Consider the following 25,413-nt stretch of genomic DNA (forward strand, 5'->3'; position numbering starts at 1 on the left):
ATTTTCTGTATAATTGCAGTATAAAAGTCATTCTAGTTCTGTTCATTTTTTTAAATCGATTACTGTTTGCAAAATGCATTTTTTTAGCTTGTCACAGTCTTTCTTCAAGTACTCTTATACTGATTTATGCAAAATGTAAGAACCTTCAACAATGTATTTTGATTTTCCCCCCTGTGGACCTTTGTGCTATTGTATCATATATACTTCTACATGTGTTATTAACTCCACAGTGCATTATAATTTATTTTTGATTCAATGTATTGTCTTTTAAGGAAATTTAAAATGAGAAAAGTATTTCATATTTACTCATATATTTATCAGTTCCGGTACTCATAATTCCTTTTTGTAGATTCAATTTCCATCTTATATGATTTTTTTTTCCCTAAAGGAGCTTCCTTGAATATTTCTTATAGTTCAAGTCTGCTGACTGTAAGTTCTGTCTGCTTTTGTTTATCTAAAAATGGTGTTTATTTCAACTATTATTTATAATTATAATGCACTAATTAAAATATTAATAACAATAAGAACAGAAGGGAGGTCAATAGAGCAGAGCAAGCAGATGCGGAGAAAGGAGGAAGGGAAAGTACCGGGGAATGAGACTGATCACATTATGTTCCTGTGTGAATATGGCATAATGAATCCCACTGTTGTGTATGATTATAATGCACCAATAAAAATAAAAGCATAATTCAAAAGATAAATAAAAAATAAAATGGTGGTTATTTTTCTTTCCTTTTTGAAGAACCGTTTCCCATTTGGAATTCTAGGCTGACAAGTGTTTTTCTTCTTTCTATAAGCCCTTTAAAGATGCTGTTCCATTGTTGTTTGGCATGCTTCTGGAAAGAAGTCTGCTGCCATCTTGGTTCCTCTGTCAGAAATGAGTCTTTTTTTCTGGCTACTTTTGATCCTTTCTCTTTCTTGCTGGTTTTCAGCAATTTGATCATCATATGTTTTGGTGTTAATTTGTTTTAACCCTCATTGGGATTCATTAAGATTCTTAGATCTGTGGGTTTATAGTGTTTTATTGAATTTGAAAAAATTTCTCATCATAATTTCCTCATATATTTTTCTGTTCCTCTACTTTTCCCCTGACTTCAATTTCACATATATTAGGTTGCTTATTATTACTCCACAAGCCAAAAGTCTTATTAATTTTTATAGTCCCCCCCCTCTTTTTTTCTTTTTCTTTTTTCCCCTCTGTATGCTTCAATGGGGGAAATATTCTAATTGGCTTTGCCCCCAAAGTCACTGATTTTTTTCTGTAGTGTCTTATTAAACTCATTCGATGAAACATTTTAAATTTCAGATATTATACTATATCCTTAGAAGTTCTATTTGACTTTCTTATTTTTCCATTCTCTTCTCATTATATTTATATTTTACCTTACATTTGTGTACATAGCTCTAAGAGTTGTTTTAATGGTATCTTCTAGTTTCATTATCTGTCATTTCTAGGTCTCTTTCTATTGATTAACTTTCCTCCTTACTTTATTATTTTCCTCCTTATTTTATTATATTTTTTCACTTCTTCTCATGTCTAGGAATTTTATGTTGGAAGCTGAGTGCAATGAATTTTGTGTTGTTGAGTTTATTGATTTTTTTTTTGAAAGCAATGTTGAGCTTGTTTTGTCAAGTAGTTAAATTACATGCAGACCAGTTGTTTGCCCATTCGAGACCTATTTTTAAGCTTTTCTGGAATAGGACTAGTGGAACCGCACTCAAGAGACAGTTCGACCTTCCCAATAAGTGTCACTATACTGATACCTCTACTGAATGATCTAGGATATCACTAAGATATCTATTCTGCTAGTCAAAAGAAGAAAAGTCAGGCATTTATTTAAGATGAGATGATCAGGAATGACTTCACTGAGAAGGTAACAGTTGTACATAAATACTTCTCTTATACCGTCCACTACTGAGCATTGGGTATGGATTTTAAAAAAAATTAATATTGACATATAATGTCAAACTTGTTTCAGAAGATCATAGTGCTTTATATTTCTACCAAAAATTTAGAAGATTGCTTGGACTGGGAATGTAGCTCAGAGCATTTGCCTAGAGTGCATGAGACCCCGGGTTGCATCCCAGCACTACAAAAAGAAAAAAAGGAGAAGAGTGCCTGCCTTACAATAATACCCTTGCTACCTTTGAGTTTAATAAATTTAAGTATATCTCTTAGAAGGAATTTTGTAACCAATGAGAATCAAGTTTTGAAGATAATTTAATTAATGACTGGTAGAAAATCTCTCATATCAATGTTAATTAAACAAAACTAGTGCTATAAATTCTATGCACATCAAGATTATATTTTCATATGCTAATAGCATTTATCTTTGGATAATGAAATTATGATGACTTTTATATTCTCATTATTTTCTTTTAGTAAAATTTTTATGCTACTTCCTGTGTAACTTCAAAATCTTTTATAGTGAAATCTGAGTCATCTGATAAATGAACATTTTGAAAAGGAAAGGCTACACTCTAAACATGGAAATACTTGAGGACAAGAAAACCTACAGACATAGAAACCATATTCTCACCACATTGACTGGAGTTGTATGTTTCTTTCTCTAGATTTCATCAAGGAGCTGTTTGGGTCTTGGAAAGAATGTCTTGACAGAACATCTCACCTAACTGGGAACTTGCAAACTATATATAATTGGCCAACTTACATCCGTGGAATGGAAGGACCATCTGTCTTGGATTGGTTATATTTGTTTTGACTAATTTGGACCAAGTGCCTTTTCCTTGGCTCCTGTTTTACATTTTAACACTGAATGTGTTCACTAGGGTGGTCAAAACAAAGTACCACAGACTGGGTGGCTTAAGCAATAGAAAATTACTTTCTCAAAATTTTGGAAGCTAGAAGTCTCCAAAAGTTCTGGCAAAAGTTCTGGGTCCAAAGTGCCTGCTGTTGCTTTCTGACTCTCTTAAGACCTGTTTGACCTTGCACAAGATATCTAGATTCTCTTGGTTTCAATATCCTTATCACTCAAATGGGCCAATACAAGTATATATCTCATAGCGTCATTGTAAGCATTGGAGGATTTAATTTATGCAGAAGTCACAGAACAGGGCTTGTTACATTGCCACACACTAACTGCTCAGTAAAGATTAACTGTTATTGTTGTATCAGATTACCTAATTAATGTAGTTATTCCATTAACTCTACTTGACACAGGAGATACAGCCACAAACATAAAAGGTGGCTCCTGTCTCTTCACTGGAGAGAGAGATTCCTCTTCATCTAGATGTTGGTCTGATTTCTAGTGAGGAAGCTTTGGTCCCTACTTTTAAAAAATCCTATGTAGAAATACTTTCCTAAGGAATACTGAACAGTTGAAGCATGCTTGATCTCCCTGACCTTTCCTCTTATAGGCACTGATTCTTACGTGTGATTGTAGATTTAGGGAGAGGTAAAGTCTGAAAAAGAAAGCTCAAGTAATAAGTCCTCTGTCTCTTTTATGGTTATATCTCCTCTTTCTCTTAAATCACACACACACACACACACACACACACACACACACTTATACCCCTTTAGTTGTTCTGGGAAGATTATTTAATGCCATGCATCCAAATTCTACAGCTACATAATGCTGTCTTGGGAGGTTGTGGTATCTAATTAATTAAGCAATCCTTCTAGAATGCTTTGATGACTAAAAATATGGATGCTGTGTCTGCCCTTTGTACCCTAGCTCACTCAACCTCATGTGGGAACATGTGCTTTGGGTACTTTTCCAAGCAAGGACTTCTACCTCATACATTAATTCTAGCTGTAGTAATACTTTGGGAAAAGAATATGATCCCAAAATAACCACCAGAAGTGTGTCACGAAAGGTCATGGCAATGGGGCAGAGGATGTTGGACAGAAGAGTTCTAAAAATAGAGAGCAGGAGATCAAAGGACCAGTGGTGAGGAGGGACGTTTTTTGGCTCTGGTTCCCAGGAGGTGTGTGGGGGAGCTGTCCCCTGCCTTCTCATGCCTTCTGTTCTACTTGTCACTCATAGCCTGTTGGAAATTCAAGGGGGTGGGAGGGTGGTTAGCATATTTTTCAGTCCTGGGTGCTGACTGCCTTTAAATCATTTTGATGCAAAGCGTGCCTATAAAATACTGAAAGTCATGTCAAGACAAGTAACATTATGGGGAATTTTTTTTTTATTGCCATATTGCTAATACTACAAGGAAGGTCTTAACTTTTCTGATCAAGAATTCTTTATTTCAGCTTTCTTGTAGACCAGGCTTTTATCTTTTGCAAGTTCACATTGACTTTACATTGTCTAAGTTGCACCTTGTTATTAAGTGTGTGTTGCTAAACACTGAATTTTTGTGCAAGTACATAGATAGATTGAACCACGTCAGGTTCCAATAGCCACTTGTGAGTTTTGTGAGGTGGGGTATAAGTGTATCTGACTGCCATTGAAGAAACTAACATTTTAAATGTACTGTCCAAACCCCTCCTTTCCAAATCTAGCTTTGACAATAATGAGGTAGGTAAATGAAGATCTCTTAAAAGCATGTATGTTGTAAATGAATTTTGGCATTTGTGTGTGTGTGTGTGTGTGTGTGTGTGTGTGTGTGTGTGTGTTTTGTTTTCTAATTCCATAAACAAAAGGAATCAAAAGAACTGGCTTAAATCCCATAGTCAGTCTCTCTCTCTCTCTCTCTCTCTCTCTCTCTCTCTCTCTCTCTCTCTTTGTTTTTGTTTTTGTTTTGGTACTGGGGATTGAACTCAGGGGCACTCAACCACTGAACATCACAGCCCTATTTTGTCTTCTATTTAGAGACAGGGTCTCACTGAGTTGCTTAGCACCTTGCTTTTGCTGAGGCTGACTTTGAACTCTGGTTCCTCTTGCCTCAGCCTCTGAGCCACTTGGATTACAGGTATCCACAGCACCTGGCCCATAGACTCTTTAATGGTCAATTTCCAGGGCTGGAGTTGTAGCTCAGAGGTAGAGTACTTGCCTAGCATGTGTGAGGTGCTGGGTTTGATCCTCAGCGCCACATATAAATACATAAAGGTATTGTTTCCATCTATAACTAAAAAAAAAATTTTTAAAAAAGGTCAATTTCAAAAACTAACGGACGAATGATCTCGCTGATAAGTGGATGAGGACATATAATGGAGTGTGGGAGGGGTTAGCGTTAAGGTTAGGGTTAAGTTTAGGGTTAGGGTTAAGGAGGGTGGTAAGAATGGAGGAAGGAAGGACTGTATAGAGGGAAAAGAGGGGTGGGAGGTGTGGGGGGGAAGGGAAAAAATAACAGAATGAATCAGGCAACATTACCCTATGTAAATTTATGATTACACAAATGGTATGCCTTGACTCCATGTGCAGAGAAACAACATGTATCCCATTTGTTTACAATAAAAAAAAAAGGTCAATTTCCTCAATAGTAAAATAAGACAATTAACATGTGTCTGTGACAATAAATGTATGGAAGTGTTTGCCAACTATACAGTGCTGTGTACATTTTTCTTTCTTTTCTTTTTTTCTTTTTTTTTTTTTTTTTTTTTTTTTTCAGTACTACAGATTGAACCTTGGGACCTTCTACTGCTGAGGTACATTTATTTTGAGACACAAATGGTTTCTTCAATCACAAGGTTGTCAGAGAACCAGTCTATACCTTCAAGCTGAATCCTATTCAAGGAGGCTTCTTTTCATTCATTCCAAACTATTTACTTTGTCACTTCTGTGTGTAAGGCACTGTGCCAGGAACCAAGACGCATTCAGAGATGAATCATAACCAGATCCTGCCCTCAAGGAACTTAGAGTACAAGGTGCAGATAAACCACTGAAAAATTCACTGCTTGGCTTCTCTAATTTAGCTTCAAATGATTGCATAATTGAGCATAATATGTCATTAAAAAGTGATTTAGCAGTTCCTCTTAAACATTTAAATAACAATGTATGTGTTAATTAACATGCACAAGTCTGTTAATAAACTAATTGAAATGTATGTCTTTGATCAAAAATATGGCCAAATGCTTGGGAAAGTCAAGGTGTTCTGACTCAAGTCAGGATTTTTGAGGCCCTGCAGTGACTAACAGTGACTGACAGTGCACTCATCCCAGTCCTTGCTGAGTGATCAGTCTTCATTAGACTCACTAAACCAAAATTGACCTGAAAACAATTGATCCTGTCTGGCTCCAAAGCTAATATCTTCATTTGTTTTGATTCAAGGCTTTCTTTGCCTGACTCCTTGAGTGAAAGGATCTTTTGTTTAACATTTTAGTTGCAGCGTAGTAAATCTTTGATTCTGTTCTAAAAGCAGAGACAAAGTTGAGATTTCTCTGGTAGACCGAAGAATCCTAACATGAGGGAAATAGGCACAGTTATAATCCTGAAAATTGTTCATTTTGTTGTAAATTTAAAATATCTGAAAATATCTGGCTAAAGAAAATTTCTGGTCATTTGAAAGTTACAACAAAATCATAACTCTTGTAAAAATCTAACTTAGAACACATTCTCAGGCAGGATTATGGCTTCAAAAATATTCCTTGGATGAGAATATTAAAGTTCTTATGAAAATATAGGACACGATACTGATCTCTTCTCCCAGGAGAAGAAAGCCGCTTTAGAGATGAGAAATCTCACAATTTCCTTTTCAGGAAATCTATGAGGGCTGTACGTTGGTCTTGAGTCTGCCTCTCCTTCAGGCATTAGTAGATTTAAATCAGCGTGAGAGATCTTAAATATGGCTCTTAGGAAAAAGAAGCTATTGTGAGCTTAGAAAAGAGTAATGGTTCATCTAGTGCTTGGAATAATGGTTGAAAACTATTAGGGAAACTTGTGGGTGATATTCAGCTGAGGAGTTCCACAGGACAGTGGGAAAAGAAATGCAACATTATGTGAGCAACAAGCACAGCCTTCAAGTTGAGTTGTCTAAGACAGGCACAGAGAGCTGGGTTACCTCATGAGGACAAGACACACAACTCCCAGACAGGATCCTAACAACGTCCCTCCACAGAATCCAGAGTTCAGCAGCCTCACTTCAACTCTCCAGCCCTTGAGCACTCTGACCAAAATGTCTCAGAAGGAAGGAGAGTCCAGATCTGCATCATGTATCTAAGCACAGGTTCACTATGGCATGTGGGACACCTCAGGGGCCCACCACTGCTGGAACAGGAAACAGTATCACCAATATTGCTGACAGTCTCTGGATTCAACCAATTCATAAAACAAACATTTATGGAATCTCTAGTCTCCACGGATGGCCAGGCATAAAGAATCTATTTATTCCTCTAACCTCTGATAAGTGTTTCTACAAAGTGCATGAGTATCTGCAGGAACACTTTCTACCGGTCAGGTCGGCAGTCCTGTCCTCTGCTGGGCCCCCAGTCACTTCTGGCCTCGTGCTCACAGTAGGACCTGAAGTACTCCCTGCTTCTCACCCAGCACTGGACATGGTTTCAGGAAATTCCAGAAGTGTTCATTTCAAATTGTCTGATGATTATGACTCTTTCAGAAGTTTGGTTAGCTTTAGGAATAAAAGGCAAGGGCAGAAAATCATTCCCTGGCTTTTCTAATATTTACTGCTATGTAACAAACTATCTCCAACTTAGTAACTTAAAATAGTGTCCACTGAACCCTACTTTATGGATTCTGTGGGCTGCAGTGTGGGCCAGCCCCACTCCTCCTGGAGAGGACTGCAGTCAGTCACTCTATGGTACTCAGCTGGCAGCTGAGCTAGATGAGGGTGTCCATGATGACCTTACTCAACGTCTGGTACTTAGGAAGAAATGACTAGAAGTGTGAGCTCAGCTGGCACTATCTCCTAGAGCATCTATGCTTGGTCTCCTTAACACCATGGTCTCTGGTAGTTGGGTATCTTAATTGTGCCTGACATTCCTCAGAGCAAAAATTCTAAAAAAATAAAGAAGAAGTTGCATGGCTTTTTTTTTTTTTTTTTTTTAAATCTAGCCTCCAAAATTCTGCTGCATTGCCTCTGCAGCATTCTATTGGTTACAAGCAAATCATAAAGCCATTCCAGTGTCAAGGGATGGGAAATTGGGCTCCATTTCCTGATGGGAGACCACATGATAGAAAAGCTTTGCTGAGGTTATCTTTAGAAAACATAATCTTTTACTTTGACCTTTGGCCCTTTCTTCCTTATTTGTCACTCCAATGCCTCTGAATACCTGAGTCTTGTCTAGTGGTTAGTTATTGTGTCTGCTCAAATGCTGAGCTTCTTCCCTCACTTCCCTTTGCCTTTCTTTTCCTTCCACCCTGTCTGACTCCAAAGAAGCTTGCCACAGACCACTAAAAGACAAGGCAGAGTGCAAAGGCTTGGATGGAACCAGCAAGATGATATAGGTCAGGAAGGAAGCACTAATCATGATAAGAGTAATTAAGGAAGCTTCGTTGTGAAGGTGGCTGTTGTGCTGGACACAGATGGACAAGGAGCATTTTGATAGGCTGAGAATATGGGATGCAGGCATGTCATTCCTACAGGAGCAAAAGCACAGAAGTGTGGAAACATGTGTTGTATGAGGAAAAGTCCAGACTGCTAAAGAATTGGGGACTTAGAGTCGATCGCCACTGGGAAATCAGGCTTTTTGTTTTGTTTTGTTTTATTATTAAAGTTTATTCAACAAAAAGTTTAATATGAAAATGTACATGACCCAATTTTTATGTCACAGTTAAACAAGCCTGTGGAGAGAGGACACGGATTTCTCTTCTGAACAGCCATTATTTATTCTCATTCCAAGGCTTCTAACACGATGATACTATTTCCTCGTATTACCACCATTCCAATACTGTTCTGTTGCACACTAGTTGCCATCTCCACACATTCATCCATCACAAGGTTCATGAAGGTGTCAATTCCCCGCAATATTCCTTGGACATGTCTGCCACCATTTAATATCAATGATAACTTCTTGTCCATAATTTTTTCAGCTTGGGAGGGTGAGCTTTGCTCATGCTGTCTACTCTGTAGGTTCAGAGATGCTTTGAAATGGAATTGGCCAAGAAGCCAGGTTTTTAAGCTGTGTTTTAAGATGAGCAGCAGTGTGGAAGATGCAGTGGAGAGTTAAGATTTCAGAAAACAAAGGAGGAACAGTATGCATAGGAGCCTTGGTTTGGGGGTGTCTCTCAGAATTCATGTGATGGAAATTTAATCCCTCAAAGTCATATATCAATACTATTTGGAGGGTTGGGTTGTATTAGCTCAGTGGTAGAGTGCTTACTTAGCACCATATCAAAATAAAATAAATAAAATAAAGGTATTGTGTCCATTCACAACTAAAACATTATTTTTAAAAAAATAGCAATTAAAAAAATTGTATTTGGAGGTGGAGCCTCTAGGAGGGAATAGGGTCATGAGGATGGCACCCCTGGGATAGCATTAGTGGCTTTCTAAGAAGAGGAAGAGAAACCAAAACTAGCTTGCTTGCTCTGTCTTTCATGTGATACCTTCCACAGGGTTATAATATAGCAAGAGTCCCTTACCAGATGCTGAGCAGATGCCAGCACGATGCTCTCGGACTTCTCAACATATAGAACTATGAACCAAATAAACGTCTATTCTTTATAAGTTATCCAGACTCAAGTATTTTGTTATAGTAACAGAAAATGGCCTAAGACAGTATGGAAATAATGCATTCTTATTGAGTGGAAAGGAGAGGGCTTTCTTTCTCTTCTGATTTCTAAGAAAAATAGTAGCTATAACTCTCCAGAGATGATTTCTTAAACTGGTAGGTACCATTCATCACTAGACTTGGGCATAGACTAGACTTCAGCAAAGACATGTCCAGATATATTCATGTAGTTTACTGGGTAGGACTAGTCACCCCTAGAGACTTCATGCCACCCAACTACCCAGTCCCCTATCCTAGTGAATCTAATGCTTCAGCAGCCCTGGAAACCTTCAGTTTCCCCAGTCCAAGCAAAACCATTGCCCTAGCTAAGTAAATCTCAACTCTCAGTTGTTTTTCCAACATGCCCTCAAACTGTCTTTGCTACCACCAAACAGAACTTCTCACCACTCCGTGGTGAGTAAGTCATTTTCCATCACACTACTAGGGTCATCTCTGCCTTCCTAGTCATCCCTTAACATCTAGCTGAAAGGTGGCCTTTGGGGAGCATGATGCAGTTGGCTGCTGCCTTCTGATCTCCCACCAGATTCTCTCTCTTGTCATTAACACCAATCCCATTGTATCATGTGTGTTTAATGTTTATTTTGTGCATTAGACTGAGCCTCTTGGGGGGACCTCCTCTTTGTATCACAAGTGTCTCTCCTAAGACCTGGTACATAGTAGGTGATCAGTAAATGCTATGTGAAAGAAGGCAAGTAGGAGCTTCATGTTACTGATTTTGGCCAGTGTTTCTGCTCTAGAAATCCTGACTCTGCATGAGCAGTATTGGAACCATACTGTGCAGAACAGTGGTGTTTAAGTCTGGTCAGAAGATGCTGAGTTTCTGTTGACATAAAGCTACCGAAGTAAGCTGGGAAATCAGCCAGGGAAAACCAGCAGATCCCAGTGTAGTAGAGCTCTATTCACAAACCTTGTTTATTTCTAACAAACTGTTTCCCAGAGGAACCATAAGTGACCCAATTGCCATGTCTCTCACACCCCAGCAACTATTAAAACTGGCAGTTCCCTGCCTGGCTTCTGAGCGCAGAGCAGACCCGTGTGTCCCCTGGATTTGTTAGTAACATTCTCTTCCCTGAATGACTGACATTCACGGGTAGTTTAGGTCATTGTCAACTTCTGTGGTCTCCTTTTAAAACCTAAGGTCATGCATTCATAAAATCCTTCCTGACATTATGTGGATAATAGCAGGGAACTCAGCTTATATATATACTAAGCCCTCAAGAATGCTCCGTGGGCAGAGCTCAGCTTCCTTGGGAGAATGTTGTTTGCATAGGGTTTCAGAGCCTGGGGAGACGGGATGTTTTCCTTTTCACCCAGAACCCTGCCATGAACTGCTTTATATAACCAAGTCAGTGTTAGCAAGTCGCTGTTGCTTTCACTGTGGCCAGAGCAGACAGACGCTGCATGTGCCTTCAAAAGCCCCCAGTGTATATGTGCTCGTGGAGGATCTCCAAATCCTTCCCTTATTGCTTGATTGGAAAGTTCACAGAGTTTATTAAATAGTCTGTAAAAGCGTCACATATTACATCCTTCTGCCTAAAACACCTTAATTTAATTTTACCTATTAGCACCCACATTGCTTCTCTCAATTTCACTTTTAGATGTTTTCACCTCTAAGGTGTCATACCTATATATGAAAATAATAATTTTTAAAAGACTATGGGACTGGGGTTATGGCTTGGTGGTAGAGCACTTGCCTAGCACATGTGAGGCACTGGGTTCAATTCTCAGCACCACATAAATAAATAAAGGTATTGTGTCCGTCTACAACTAAAAATATATATATTTTAAAAGTTATAGACTATGGATCCTTCACTATGACACCAAAGAATCCTTGCTTACTGTTGTCCTTTAAAGGGAGAGCTCTCTTATTTCAGGATCACTAGGACTTGGAGCCGAGCAGTTGGTAAGGAGGGGTGAAAGGAGAGTGGCCTTGGAGTGAGTGGTCATTGCTGGTTTTTTTCCGAGCACTGCCACTAATCCATGTGACAGGAGCCTCTATGGGCCTCCAACTTTCTTTGGATTAAATACTTGTCAGAGATTTGGTATAGGTGAAATGATGTAGTCCTTAGAAGATAATCAGTAAAGATTAATTTCTGTCCTTGCTTTCTTGACAGTTCATTAGGTCTGGGAGGGACAAAAGGAGCAGAAATTTCAAGCTAAAGGATTAGGAAGTAGTGTCAATTGTTCATATCTAAAGTTAAATTTTGTAAAAAGGATCCAATTAATGACAATTTGACTTGAAATTTCCTGCAAACTCATCTATTATAGCAGACCTGCCATGATTTCATGACTCTGTAACTACATTTACAGTCACTGTTTTTCTAGAGTCCTGTGAAGCTATAAAATTCTCCAGTATCATAGAATCTTCTACTGAAGATTTTGATGGTTTAGAAGAGCTATTGATCTTGGGGAATGGAACACCAGCCCAAGTGTCAGTGATGTAAAAACAGTCTACTTCCGTTTACAAATTATTACTTACTCACTCCTCCAAGGCAAGAAAAACAAATTTATTCTACTAAATTTAATCCACATGATTGGATGAAAAAGAAGGGATTAACTTTTAAAGAAATGAATACTGAATATTTTCAGAAAATCCCCTCTATTAGTAAAGCTTGATTTTAAAAAAATCTCTCTATTCTACTAATTCCTTTCCTCTTCTTATTCATGAAGTTTTTAAAAACAATTTTAAGAATTTAAAGCACAAAGAAAATGCCACAGATATTTGGCATACAGAAAGAAAAAGCTTTGATGATGCAGCAGAGACCAAACAAGTGTCTTCCATGTTCTACTTCATGATTGAAACAAAATACAAAACGTCTAGATGAGTGGCATAGTCCCCATCCAGTAGCATCAGCGTCATCTTGGGGATTTGTTAGTGTAAATTCCCAGACCTCATTCCTGATCTTTGGAATGAGCAACTCTGGGAGTTAGGCTTAGCAATCTTCATTTTAGAAAGCCTTCCATGTGATTTGGATGATGGCATAGAATGGATTTTGAAGAATAGAGAGACATGGCCTGTGGAGTGGTTTAGCTCTGTCATTGTTATAAAAATTTTATTCCATGCTTGAAGACAGAACAAAAAAAAATTAGCAGTCTGTATAATCTTTAGATAAATATACCTTTTTACTAAAGAGCTTTACAAAAGCCAATACTCTCACAGAATGAGGTTTTGGAAGAATCTCAAAAGGTCACTTTTTGTGGCCTACAGCATATAAGAAATGATTTAACAGTCCAAATTGAGTTATAACCTAAACTGTTCTAAAGAACTCATTCCAAGAAATGTTTATATTTAAAAGGGGTTTAATGTTCAAATAGTTTTAGGGTACCCTGAGCTACACAAAACAAAAATAAGTTTTGCTTACTAAGAAATATTACTAGAAGAGAACCTGTATAATTTTGTGTGATCCAGTGCTGACTTCTTGGCACTTTTAATATATATGTGTAATTATGAATCTCAAAAGGAGGATATTCTTTTTTGTGTATGGTTGGTCTTTTAGTTTATGGTGTATCTCAAACTTGTTTAACCATGGAAACTTTATGTGGAGCATCTCTTGGAACCAGAATTCTGAAGAATTCATTTTGGAAAATGTTAATCTAAATTATAGAATACTAGAACTTCTGGCTTGGAGCCATCTATAGAGTTCAACCATTCGAATCCCTTAGCTCTGACCACCTGACCTACCTAAAGTCACAGAGTTCATTATTCTGGAACTACTTCTGACCCACAGTTTGTGCTGCTACTAACCCTTGCAAATATGAGAATGTTCCCCCAACCCCTTGGTCCTAGGTGTTAAACCCAGGATGATCTCACTCATGCTAAACAGAGAATCTTTTTTAAAAAATAGAATCTCAGGGATAAATACCACCCCCTTTACATGTATACATGAATGAAAATAGGTGAAATGATTTACACTAATCAGTTAGAAAGTAGCCTTGCACAGGGCAAAAATAGGATAAGCTTTGGAGTCAGATTCCAGCTCCATTACTTTCTGTCAGCAAAACCAAAGGATGAGTCACTTAAATTCTCTAAATCTCAAATTTCTTGCCTATAAAATAAGGATAGTGATTGTACCTATTTCCTGGGTATAATAAGAGATAAACAAAAAAATTCGCTATAAATGCTCAATGATGTTAGCTGTTTTTAATTGATTGATTAAAAATACATAATGAACAAAAGTCGTAACAACACCCATAATTCTTTCAAAGAAATCATGTTTTATTAAATCAAAATAGGCACATCTCTTCATATGCATTTGGGGAAAAATGTGTTGCATATAGGTATGAAATGTTATTTATTATTTCACAATATGTGATGTGCAGATAAATTTGCAGATTCTTGGGAATAACTGTAACATTTGGGGTTTACAGAAGACAGATTAGGAACCAGTGACCTGTGTCAACCTATTTTGTCTAAAAATAGATTGTCTATTCTAAAAAAAAATGTACATGGGGAAAGAGTCTTGAACCTTCTTTGTTCCATTAACCCTGTGCTTAAGTTCCTTTGCAGTAATTTTTTATGGGTTTCTTTGTGTCTGTTTGAAACCCATTTTCTTTGGTCTAATCTTCTGCAGACTTAGATGATTAACTGGTCAGCATCTTCCTCACTGTAATATTTTATTCCAAGTGAAAACTTCTTCCTAAAGAAATTAACAACAAAATGATACACCCAGTATTTGAGTAGATATGGATAGACAAAAGACATGTTAAATTTGCTTTGTCCCTTCAACGAACTTAATGGAGTCAGGGGAACACATTTACGATTAGAGAGTATCTAAATGCTATACTGATGGCACTGGATGAAAATGCCCCCAATGTTCAAAACCAGTGTGGGAGAACACTTGCGAAGCTCTGAGAAGAAAGCACGTTCAGTGCCAAAATATTGAATCTGGAATCAAGATTTAGGCTCTGATTTAGGTTTCCAGGTTTTGAAGCAAACTCACTGTATGATCTTGGGATTATCACAATCTCTCTAGATCTCAGTGTTCTTGACCATAAAACATGAGATTGGATTGGGTTCTGCAAGATGCAGCTCACTATGGGAGACCTTTACCGCCAGCATACCTTCTCACACTGAGGGCTCACACAGCCACGTATGTGCACACTGTTAGTAGACGTATTTTCAGGTGAGGACATCAAGGCTCAGAGAGTTTGTTAGCCTGTTAACACAGAGCTAGTGACTGGTGGTTCTGGTGCTCCCATGAGGGTTTCTCCACTCTGGCCTCTTTGCTCTTGATCATAAGCCAGGATTTCTCTTTTGAGGGGATGGGGAAGGGTTTGAGCTGGACCTTCTGAAATGGATGAGGGCAGAGATTGAGTTACACTGTGGGTCTAACTGAATCCTCAGAGTATGTGGTAATTTATAGTGCAGCTCCCTCCCTGAATCCCAGAAAACCTATAATATGAAGTTATTTCTGTCCCCAAGCACCAGCATTATTATGGAGATCTGCTGAACATGAAGTCAATTCCTTGTTTATACACTGATCTTTCTTCTTTCCTTCCTTCCTTCCTTCCTTCCTTTTCTTTTCTTTCTTTCTTTTCCTCTTTCTTTCTTTCTTTCTTTCTTTTCTTTTCTTTTCCTCTTTCTTTCTTTCTTTTTCTTTCTTTCTTTCTTTCCTCCCTCTAAAAATACTTTAGTCATTTTTAATTGTTTTTTTCTAAGTTCACCTTAACTTCTCAGATAAAGCTCTGCCTATTGTCACATATGGAGAACAAACATTTCCCCCACCTCCAGGAAGTCCTAAGCCTGTAAATAACTACCAGTATATTATGTTTAGACTTTTAACAGAAGTATGACTATATTGACTTTCCATTTGCTTCTGCTTCACTTTTTTCTCTGGTCAGTGTTGTTTGCTTTCTGTCCCTGCTTGGTCTGCCTTGAATCTAATAGAATTGAGATAGAAGAGCCAAAAATAATATCTTGGTATACTTTGTGCTGCTGTAACAGAATGTCACAGACCAGCAGTTCATCATGAACAGAAATTCATTGGCTTGCAGTTTCTGGATGCTAAGTCCAGAAGCAAGGCACTGGCATCTGGTGAGGACTTCTTTCATGACATCAGATGGCAGAAGGCCAGAGGGCAAGAGAGAGCCCAAAGGGGGCTGAACTCATCCTTTTTTCAGGAAGCCACTCCCTCTATATCCCCTGGTTAACTCCCACAGTGATGGCAGAGCCCTCTGGCCAAGTTCCCACCACCTGATACTTAACACATGCTTTTGGGGGGACATAGGAATACCATAGCAAATAGTCACCATGAACTGTTACTGAATTTTGATTTTGTTGTAGGTATTATTCAAAGTGTGAGGTGTTCATCTTTACAACCACCCCAGGAGTTTGGAACTACTCTTTTTACCACTTTATAAGTAAGGAAAGTGATTTTCCCAAAGTCATACAATTAGTTCTTTAGCAGAATCAGTCAAACTCGGAGAGTATTTGGCACACAACCTAAGCCCTTAAACTCAAAACTACACCTTTGCCTTCCCCGAAGTAAAGAAGTGGGAAATATGTAGCAAGATCTGTTTCTTCTTCCTCTTCCTCTTCAACCTCCTCCTCCCCACTCTTCTCCTTTAGATGGAATGTATTTAAATGGGGTTTATTTGAACAATGTTAAATAATTAATTATTTAGACCAGAAGAAAACTAGGAGCAAGGGAAGGAAACAAAGAAAGGAAACATTTTGAAAATACATTTACATCTCATATATGCTTCTTTCTCAAATGGAGAGTTGTTTCCTGACCAATGTTCCTAGTGAAAGAAGTCATTCACTGTGAGGAAAAGCAGGCCCCAGGCCTGCCAGGATTGGGCTGCCCCTGCCATGCAGTTAGTAGTGAGTTGGGCAAATTAATAGTTCACTGACATTTCTAACACATTTTAACAACTAAAAGAATAAAAATCGATCCTTTTCTTTAATAAAGCATAAAAGCTTCAGGAAATGACTCCTTCCATCTTAGGACCACTGCTGTGTCTTACTGTCATGACAAAATCACCAGCCTGATATTTTCTTTTCCTTCGATAGCAAGAAGAGGGCTCTCAATGGTTAAAGAAGAATGTTAGGGTTTTTCTCTGCTGCTGCTTCTGTCCCCGCTGCCTTGAGAGTTGGTTGACTTTTTGAGTATGGCTCTGTCTGCTCCGGGAAAGGGTCACCTTCTGTCAGGAGTTGAGACTCAGCTCTGCTTTGTGCCTGTAAGAAAGGAGGGCAGAGTTTAGGCTGCTGGTGAAGCAGAGGAATGTTTGATTGGCAGAGGAAAGGGGTTGTTGACTTTACTTAAAATATAACTTGAAAATATCTCCTATAATGTTAGGTTTTGTAGCTCCCCCTAGCTCTTCTCTGACCCCCTACTTTTAAATAAATGTGTAGAATTCTAGTTGTGTACAGAGAAGGTTAGAGAATGAACCCACTATAGCTGTCTCCACAGGCGCCTGTGAGGGTGTGACAGGGTGAACAGGCCCTTGGGGAATTTTAAGGGGAATCCTCTAGAGCCAAATTCCTCAACCAGGGCAAACTTCCATCAGCTGTGTAAATAGTGCAGCAATGTGTGGAGGCCACAGGCAGTTTCCTGATAGTCAGCTACTGTACCCAGGTAGTTGAAAGGATTCGTGTTCCACTCCAACGCTTTGTGGGATGAGAGTTGGGTCTCGAAGGCCCTGCTGAATGGGTGGCTAGAAATGTCCTCTCCACTTTATTTACTGAGGGAAGACAGTCTGATGGTGATAGGTAGGGCTGGCTGGACAAAATCACACCTGACAAGGTTTCTGGGTGTCTGAGTGAAGAGAAAAAACTGACTGCAGATGGGGGACAGAATTGGCCACTCACGGACAAGCATTCATCCCAATTCAAGATATCTCTGGGGACCGGAGTAGGATGGCCTGCTCTGGTAGTTATGGAGTTGTTTTTTAAAATATGAAGTTAAATGCAATTCATGTACACAACATCTGAAAGAAGGCAAAATCCTGGAAAGGCTGATGCCGTCTGTCAAGCGGTGCTGTGTGCATGTGTCTGTGCCTCTGTTGGGTGTTGGTTTGCAGCTGCATTAACCTCAGCTCTTCCCTGTGCAGACATTTGGATGCTGGCCCCAGCTCCTGGATCTAAAGTTGTTTTAGTTTTCTTTTGCTTGTTCTGCAGTCTTCATCACTCTGACATTCAATTTGTTTGTTTACCTTAAAAGAATGAGGGTAGGGACAAAACCACTAGGTACAGGCAGTCCTCTGTGTTTGTCGGTACATAACACATTCCTGAAAATGTGAAAAATCGGCAAGAACCAAATAATGGACTTATATGGTATAAATATAGTTCTAGTACCAAAGAACTAAAAGTGCTATAAAATCCCTGAAAATATCTTGGTTTTAGAGAGAGTATAATTGCCCATTTCTAGTATTTTATCTGTTTTTTAATTTAATTATTATTATTCACCACTGGTCATGTGGAATACTGACTGAAGCTGGACCAGCACCCAACTCTGCTTTGGCTTTTCATCTTCAACCTAGTAGTGTTAGGTTTGGGTGACTTCTCCTTCTTATCAATAGCATCAGTTTTTATTTTTCCATTTTCAGACTCAGTTTTATAGATGTATATGGGCAAAGTTCATCAAAATATTCAAACCATTACTATAGCAAGTATTCCTGTATAAAGATGGTGCATGCAGCCCAGACAGAGCAGCTGTACCTGCCAAAATCCAGTTTCACCATGACCAATTTGAGGACTTAGGCTTTTCTTCTCTTTAGTGTTCCCTCAACCTGCCTAACCCATTCCAGGAGTTATCAGATATTAAGATTGCATGCTGTTGTGGGTATGTTTTCCTGAAGTGACCAGTTTTTTGGACTTGGTCAGTGGTCCAGAGCCACAGGAGCTGATGGAAGACAGGTTCAGAGGCTGTTGCTGGCTTCCTGGGTACCTTATGAGCAAGTTTGCTTCACATCAGTCTGGGAAAAACTGGTCATTAGGTAGAGCACAGCACATACTGTATGTATTGTATTTGTTTTCTTCAAAACAATAGAATGTCTGAACTTTTTAAAAAAGTTTCTCTCTATATATACATAGATATGGACATATATGGATTTTATATATGAATTTAAGAGTAATTTCAGAGAGGAGGAAGGAAAAGACTTAAAGCAGAGTGTGGTGGTGCATGCCTGTAATCCCAACTACTCTGAAAGTTGAGTCAGAACAATCCCAAGTTTGGGGCCAGCCTGGGCAACTTAATGAGACTCTGTCTCAAAAAAAAAAAGAGTAGTAGGGTAGCAAGTTTGGAGGTGTAGCTCAGTGGTAGACCATTTGCCTTCCATGCATGAAGCCCCAGGCTCAAAAAGAGTTTGCTTTTCTGGCTGTGTGATCTTAGATCAGATATTTAACCTTGCTGAGCCTCAGGATCTTCATTCATAAAATTGAAATAATTATGCCCATCTCTCAAGATCATTATAAAGATTAATTATAAACTTTTTTTAAAAATTGTTGTGAAACCACTCAGTGTTAGCTAACCCACATAGGTTTGTTTCAAAGATTTCTTTGGTGTGGTTTGAAAACCCTTATCTCTTCTTTTCATCTTTAACAATTATTGACCAAATAGCAACCTTACCCATGGTGGAAAGGGACTGAAGGATGGCTGGAGGGCATACTTATGAAAGTGTACTTTGGGGTCAGTCAGTGGGTCTGAGCATTGGTGCTGTCACTCTCTCCCTGTTTGTGGGTGACTGTTCACACATCAGTATATTGATTGAGAGTGTGAATGGGCACAGGGTGATTTCCTGTGAATATGAATGGAAAACTATTCATCCACCCCCGGGACCCTTGAGTCTTATTCCTATTTATCAGAATTTATGATGTTGGGAAATTTTTAGAAATTGAGATACAAGGTGACACTAACTGCATGTTTTCTTGTGACAGGAATTCCTGGCCAGATATCTGGAAATAGGGGAAGTTTGAGAAGGTGGAGAATTTCTTCCAGGAATATTCACTTTTGTTGGCTTTTCAAAGGTCATGCCATAACAGCTTGCCAGACTTCTGTGAATGGTCCCGTTCTGATTTGAATTCCCTATAATATTATGGACAACATTCAGGCCCTGGAATGAAGTGGTCCAGATGAAAACCAACTTCTGCCATCCATTAGCTCTACGATCTTGGGCGGAAGGATTTCTAAAAACTCTGAGACTCTGAGACTTTATTCATTTGTAAAGTTTGCATATTAATGTCTGCATCAAGGGGTTGTTTTGAGGACTAAGTGAGAAAATGTGTGTCTTATTCCACTTAGGCTGCTATAACAAAAATACCATAAACTGGTAGCTTTAACAACAAACTTATTTCTCAGTTCTGGAGACTGCGAGAAGTCCAAGATCAAGGTGCTAGGAGGCTCAGCGTGTGGAGAGGGTCTGCTTCCTGGTTCATAGACAGCCATCTTCTCACTGTGCCCTTATGTGGTTGAAGGTCCAGAGGAGTTCTCAGGCATCTCTTTTAAAAGAGCTCCAGTCCCCTTTATGAGGGCTCGGCCCTCATGACAATCACTCCCAAAGACTCTACCCATCACACTGGTGTTTAGATTTCAACAAATGGATTCTGAGAGGACACAAACATTCAGTTTATAGCAAAACATTTAAAATATTTTTGCAAACTCAATCACCCAAATGAAGGGTTTTGGTGATAGATTATCATAAGTCCTGCCATAACCTATAAACATAAACAAGTGAATACAAGAACTCATACAGTATTATTTACCAATGTTTTCAACTATAATAATTCAAACAAATGTCTGTGAAATACTTGTTTTTTTTTTTTTTTTAATTTAAGCTGTAACACTTTCCTATGAAGTGCTAAAGTCAGGACCAAGGTGTATTTAGAGTTCTGATAACTCCTTCTCTAGGCAGTGACAAGAACAAAATAGCATTTTTACTTCAGCTCACAGGGAAGTTCTCTTTGTTATTTAGAAGGATTTGATACTTTTAAAAAGGAAGGTGAGTTTAGCCTAAGTATTAAGTACTTAAAGAGTCTTCTTCAAAAAAGTTTGATTCTGGAGAAATAAAATAGCTTTCCTTCAGAGAAGGTGCTGCTGTGTAGGTCTGTCAGTGGGACATATTGAGAGGAGAATGACTTTCTCTTGAAGGACAACATCTTGGTTCTTGACTGAACAGTGGAAATGCTTGGGGACCAGCAGTCTTCATTTTGTCATAATGAATAATAGAGACAAATCATTAAATGTGTTCCGATTAGTCATCTAATCATAATTTTTTTTTTTTTTTTTTTTTTTTGTGGTGCTGAGGATGAAACCCAGAACCTCACACATGTTAGGCAAGCACTCTACCACTGAGCTATGCCCCAAACCCCTAAGTATTTTTTAAAGTCTGTTAAGAGAGGTCTCTAGGCCCTGGCTAGTTGCTAGTCTTCCTGTGTGTAGACAGGAAGGAAGTGTTGGAGGCGATTGTGCAAAGATGTGTGAATTACCATCTAGATCTCAGAGAAATATATCCTCTAGTAGAGTGTGCCTAGCCACAGAGAGTAGTGTCGTAGGACAGTGAAGAATGTATGGCAGTGTAGAGGAATAAGAGATCGTTTTAGTTTGGGGGAATCAGAAAAGTATTCATGAAAGAGGGGGTTTTGAGCTATGCTTGGAAGCTGGACTGTTTTTGGACATGTGGAGAAAAGAGGGACTCATAGTCCTGGTACAGGAACAATCAAGGCCAGTACACAGGAGCAGGTAAATAAGTGTAAGGAACATGAAGAGGAAGAAGGAAAAATAGGTCAAGGAAAGAGAATATAATCTATTGGAAATATCACTGAATTACTTCAAAGTAGGGATGATAACCTATTTCCGTGTTTCTAAAATTCAAACTATTTTTCCTCATTTTAATGCTTTTTGATATCAAGAAACAACTTACTGTTAATATGTACATTTAATATTTCTTCATCACCTAAAAGAGTTATTGAATCAATGACATTCATAGTAAATGGAAATATTTTAATTTTTCATAATTATGAATCTATTTCATACCCAAGAACATATCATAATACCTACTTTATAACCTTTTTGGATAAATAAATACAATCTTCTATGTAAATCACTGGTCACATAGTATACTCAATAAACTTACTAGTTGTACAAAAATAGAGTTGAACTAGGTTTGATGGCAATGGAGAATTACCAAAGAATTTCAAAAGAGAGAGAGACAATGAGCCTGAGTCAATACTATGGTTTGGATATGGTTTGTCTCCAAGGGTTCAGGCACTGGAAGCTTTGTCCCCATGTGGGGGATGTAGTGGACCTTTAGGAACTGGGATCTGGTGGGAAGTCCTTAGGTGGGACCTTAGTGGGAGTGCCCTCAGCAGGATTAATGCAGTTCTCCTGGAACCCCAGTCTCAAGATATCTTTCTCTCTGTCTCTCTGTCTCTCTGTCTCTCTCTCTCTGTCTCTCTCTCTCTCTCTCTCTCTGTTTTGTTTTTTGGGGATTGAACTTGGGGTGTTTAACCACTGAGCTGCATCCCCAGCTGTTTTTATTTTTTATTTTGAGACTTTGCACTTGTAATCCTCCTGCCCCAGCCTCAGAGTCGCTGGGATTAGAGGTGTGGGCCACCACGCCCAGTTTACCCAATCTCTCTTTTGCTTCCTATTTTGCATTATGATCGCTTCCTTTCACAGCTCCCACTAGTCTGATGCCATCACCTTCAGGCCTCCACCAGAGCCAAGCAGATGTTAATTTTGTGTGCTTGAACTTTCAAGCCTGAAAAAAAAAAAAAATGATTTTCTTTACCCCAGTCTTAGTTTTTCATTATAATCGATGGAAAATAGGCTAATACGGCCATCAAAATCACTCTCTCAACAATATGAAGAATTTATGAAAGGATAGAAGCCACCTGGGGAACTATTATAATAGACTAGATGAGTAAATGAAGGGATAATTTGGGGAAGAATGCATAAAAGTGAGTGACATGTGCCTTGCCTTAGGATGCCATCGTCAGGCCTGGCCAACTGATGGGGTGTTGCAGAGAGAAGTAGGTATGAATGAGAGACTTTATTATTAATAGAAGTAGAAGATCTGGAAGAAGCAGCTAGTATGAAAGCAAAACTGATAGGTTGGATTTTGGACACACAGAATCCAAATCTAGGTGGAGATATCCAGGAAGCATTTAGAAATCTGTAACTTGATTCTGGGGACGAAATGGGACTGAATGAACTTTACAGGATTTTCATTTAGATGATAATTGAAACCATGGATGCAGATAAGTTTTTTTTAAAAGAAGAAAATAGAGGGAAAAGAAAAGAGGATGAAGGATAGAAATTCTGGAGTAAAACAACTTGTAGAATTCATTCAAAAGGAAACAATGGAACCAGAAAAAGATGGACTTGAAAGTTTGGAGAACCAGAAAAAGTTCATGTTCCTGAATTTAGAAAGAAAAGCTGGTCAACAGTGCCAAGTATAACTGATCCCACTGTCACACATTTATGGACATAACGGCAAATCGGCAGGATAGAGACCTCTTTCTTTGCACATCTGAGTTGTGCTTGAAGATCTCTTGGCATTTGGTTGCCATCTTTTGTTGCTTTCACTTCTTTCCTTTCTCAGCAATTTCTGAGCCCTTTCATTCTGACCTGCATTTTTGTGGTCACTTTAGTAGTTTGGAGTGGGTTTTCCCCCTCTTGCTTGTGTAGTTGTGGGAAAACACAGAGCACATATCTGAGGCAGCCCCTTAAGGTAGCTCAACACTGAAGCTTAAGAATGTCAGAGAAAGAAATGAAACCAAGCCCACCTGGGCAAATCATTGAGACAGGCCCCTGGGTGTTCTACTTTTAGGGTAAGCCAACAGTAATAATAATATTACCAGATGGTTTAGGATCTGAGTACATACCCACACGGATTCACCTTAAAATTTCTTGGAAAAGATGCTGTTGCCTTTCACATAAAACCTTCCAACTCCTCCTCAGCTCTTCCCACTATGTTGTTGTTTCTGTTTTCATGTTATTTTATACAGTAATTAGTTCTGTATTTACCCTGCCATTCTAAATCCTTTGTATGAGTTCATATCCTTATATATTAGCTTAGATTTTGAGAAAATTACTGCACAACACATTATCTGCTTGTAGACAGTGGTACTCTCATATTTGCCATAATCATATTTTCATGTGATAATGTTTAAACATCAATAGCCCATTGGCAGTGCATTTAGCTCTGGTGTGGGAAACTTGTAGGAATGGATTAAGTTTGGTTTTGATTCTCCTGCTAATGGGGATTATGATGTCTCCCCTCAGGACAGCACTAAATACCTGACTCTGTGAATGTGTCACTTTTAAGTGCAAAATCAGAATTGGCTTTACCAAAGACAAAGAGAGTATACTAATCTGCTTACTGGATTTTGTTTTGTTTTGTTTCTATTTTTCAACAATGGCTTTTTTTTTTTTTTTTTTTTTTTTTACATTTACATAGGGTAATGATGTTTATTTTATTTTTCCCCTCCCCCCACCCCTCCCACCCCTCTTTTCCCTCTACACAGTCCTTCTTTCCTTCATTCTTGCCGCTCTCCTTAGCCTAACTCTAAACCTAACCCTAAACCTAATGCTAGCCCCTCCCACCCCCCATTATATGTCCTCATCCGCTTATCAGCGAGATCTTTCGTCCTTTAGTTTTTTGAGATTGGCTTATCTCACTTAGCATGACATTCTCCAATTTCGACCATTTGCCTACAAATGCCATAATTTTATCATTCTTCATTGCGGAGTAATATTCCATTGTATAAATATGCCACAGTTTCTTTATCCATTCATCAACTGAAGGGCATCTAGGTTGGTTCCACAATCTGGCTATGGTGTCAACAATGGCTTTGATAAACTTTTTAAAAAATGTACTCAGTAACTAAATCAGATGAAGACTTTTGAATGAGAGACACCAAGGCCCTAAAGATTATAATTTATCAAGTCTAATTCAAGAACTCGAACATCTTATTTTTAAGAAGTTTCCCTAATCTTCCAATGTTTAAGGATCAATGTTTTCTGAAATAAGTGATAAGTGTGAGCACAAGTAGTAAGCTATACAGCTAAAACGTAAATTAACTAGATATACAAAAATCTACAATTATTTGTAGCTTATATAGATATGTGTTAAAATAGTTGAGTAAACACTTCAAAAGATGGACGGGTATCTTTGGAAAATTTGTGGGAAAATGGAGAAGTTTCAGAAGACCAAAACAGAACCAATATCATATCTAAATGTTTTTGAAGGAATAGGAGAGATCTAGGCAACTATAGGCTGTGTGTTTAATTTCCCTTGTTGAAAAGAAAGTACACAGCAGTAGGGATATTCTCATAATGTTGGTTTGTAAGTGAGAGACTGTTCTTCAACCCTACTTAGGCAGAGAAAAGGGAAATGGTTGAAACGAATGTGAGGGGTTTAAATTAGAAGGTAAGAGTTTTATAACTGGGAGGGATGTTGGAACAACTTAAGAACTGTGTAACCTTTCTCTAGAGGTCTTCAAAATAGGTTGATTTCTATGTCTAATTTAAATCTGGTACTGCTCAAAGGTGAAGGAAATTCACAGAGCATTGTTTTATGCCTCATATGTTTTGAAGAACTTTTGAAATTTATTTCCTCATTTCAAATGTTGGAAACCAAGGATTTGTGTTATATAATGACATCACTAATTTTGAAAATATTCTTTCACCTTAAGTGAATTTTGCTTTACAAAGATACACACACACACACACACACACACACACACACATCTTTGCCTTAATGCTTCTATCACATGGAAAAAAAGAATTGCTAAGTACATCCACTCCCACCCCACCTTCTACATTTTCTTTTCCTTGGTACACTGTGTTTTTGGTCACATGAATACACAAAAA

The 25,413-nt window shown here is 38.4% G+C and overlaps 1 long non-coding RNA gene and 1 pseudogene across 1 annotated transcript in view; one reads left to right on the top strand and one right to left on the bottom strand.

The window, feature by feature from the left end:
- Nucleotides 1-25,413, top strand: part of LOC124958479 (uncharacterized) — a 49,248-nt gene that overhangs the window by 17,649 nt on the left and 6,186 nt on the right. The gene's annotated exons all lie outside the window — the stretch shown is intronic.
- On the bottom strand, nucleotides 8,698-8,921 carry LOC124958476 (small nuclear ribonucleoprotein G-like; annotated as a pseudogene).

This window comes from Sciurus carolinensis, chromosome 1, assembly GCF_902686445.1.
Source record: "Sciurus carolinensis chromosome 1, mSciCar1.2, whole genome shotgun sequence".
Classification (NCBI taxonomy): Eukaryota; Metazoa; Chordata; class Mammalia; order Rodentia; family Sciuridae; genus Sciurus; species Sciurus carolinensis.